Raw genomic sequence first — 2,069 nt, forward strand, 5'->3', positions numbered from 1 at the left:
AAGTGGTTCTCACTGCCCACCAAGTCACCTGAAGGATTTTTAGAAAGAACAGAGCCCCAGATACCATCCCAGCTGTGCAGAATCAGAAGCAACCAGAAGTGAATGAGTTGCCAACTTGTTCTGGGTATGGGCATTTGCGTTCTAGAATTCACCCTTAGACTAGGCTCTACTCTATCCCATCTTACTGTGTTCTTTTCCTAAGCTAACTTTATGTCATGTCCTATTCTATACCTTTGTAAACTACCTTCAGTTTCTGGGAGGGGGAAGGAAGGCTTAATGGTGACTGAGGGCTTAACTTAGATCTTTCATATTTAAATTTTGTGAGTTTTCATCTGTTCTCTATTTTCAAGGCCTAGGTTCTTGATATAACCACATGAGTTTTACGGGTGTTTTTTTTTGCTTTGTTTTGTTTTGACATTAGGTCTTAAAAAATTTTACACCAGTGTTTTGTAACAGAAGGTATAATTTTAAGCCACACACACACTTTAAAATTAAAGGGCCCAAAACATGCTGAAAGTTTATTTTGAGTTTTTATAATGGCTTCGAACTAATAACATACTGAAAATATGACTTTCTTAACAGAAAAAAGATCTAGATTTTTTTAATAAGACTAACTTTTTTTTACACATTGGTCAGGTAAGTTATTTTTACTAAACAGCAAAATTTCTCACTACATCCATGGTTCAGTATAGAAGAATGCCATTGTCAATTAAGATTAAAAAAAAATTATCTCAGCAAGAGGATTAAATTCTAGTCTAGATTCATTTACCTTCCTACTTTACAAACTCTAGGTAAAGGAATCTAACAAGTTGCCAAAGAACACAATCCTGAGCCTTAATCACAAAAGTTGATGAAGCACCTTTTATAAGACCCCTCCACCCTGCAACAAGTGCGTGTCCAGAGGAATGTTAATATCATACTACTAAAGGTTAAATATTTACATCATTCTAGAGCATTTTAAGCTGTATTACAGTGCTATAATTTCTCCTCTTAAGGAAAAAGTAATAGATTGAATTTCCCTTCAGTGTTCTGAAAGGAAATAAGGTCGTTTTAAAAAAATATCCATAATAACTAGCGGTTTGCTTATTTTTTTCCTGTATTTTTAAATTCCAACAAAGCATTACTTTGCAAAAGGTCCTTCAGTTCAAATTCAGTGTCTCTGTTTTGATCTCGTTGTAAAAGAACTCTCTGTTCATCCATTCTTTTTGCCTGAGAACGTAAAATCAAGCTAAAAAAGTCCTCATCTGGTACTGTTGGTCCCTTTGTGGCAGCAGGTGGTGGAGCACATCTTTGATCATCTAATCTGGACCCCTGAAAATTGATGAGAGAGATTAAAACACAAATACTTCATTAATGTTTGTCATCACAAGAAAAAAAACTTTTTTTTTTGCCTCGTCTCAGAAATTTAATCTTCAGACCTGAAACCTGATAAAACTTTTGCCATTGGGACGCCTGGGTAGCTCAGTCGTTAAGTGTCTGCCTTCGGCTCAGGTCATGGTCCCAGGGTCCTGGGATCGAGCCCCGCATCGGGCTCCCTGCTCATTGGGGAGTCTGCTTCTCCCTCTCCCTCTGCCTGCCACTCTGCCTACTTGTGCTATCTCTCTGTCAAATAAATAAATAAGATCTTTAGGAAAAAAACAAACTTTTGCCATGACTTACATAATCAGAATCTAGCAAGTATTATGTAGAAGTGTAACATCATGGCTTTGGTAAGATTAATTAAGATACAAGGTCAAATATTACAGAGTAGGCACTGGCAAATACAACTTCTCAAATCCTTAGAATGTTAGGTACAAAAACCCTGCAGCACTACCTTACAAATTCTGTGTCAGGCCAGGGGTCAGCAAACCAGAACCCACTTTCTGGGAAGGGCCATTTGGAGAAGTGGTTCTCACTGCCCACCAAGTCACCTGAAGGATTTTTAGAAAGAACAGAGCCCCAGATACCATCCCAGCTGTGCAGAATCAGAAGCAACCAGAAGTGAATGAGTTGCCAACTTGTTCTGGGTATGGGCATTTGCGTTCTAGAATTCACCCTTAGACTAGGCTCTACTCTATCCCATCTTACTG

The 2,069-nt window shown here is 38.1% G+C and overlaps 1 long non-coding RNA gene across 1 annotated transcript; it reads left to right on the forward strand.

Annotated features, from left to right (window-relative positions):
• Positions 1-1,624, forward strand: LOC145718930 (uncharacterized). Its single transcript, XR_014142100.1, has 2 exons — positions 1-98; positions 792-1,624. It is a non-coding gene; the product is annotated as an uncharacterized LOC145718930 (long non-coding RNA).
• Positions 1,625-2,069: the final 445 nt, after the last annotated feature.

Source organism: Leptonychotes weddellii, unplaced genomic scaffold (genome assembly GCF_054177405.1).
Source record: "Leptonychotes weddellii isolate Sample4059 unplaced genomic scaffold, ASM5417740v2 HiC_scaffold_25710, whole genome shotgun sequence".
In the NCBI taxonomy this organism is placed as follows: Eukaryota; Metazoa; Chordata; class Mammalia; order Carnivora; family Phocidae; genus Leptonychotes; species Leptonychotes weddellii.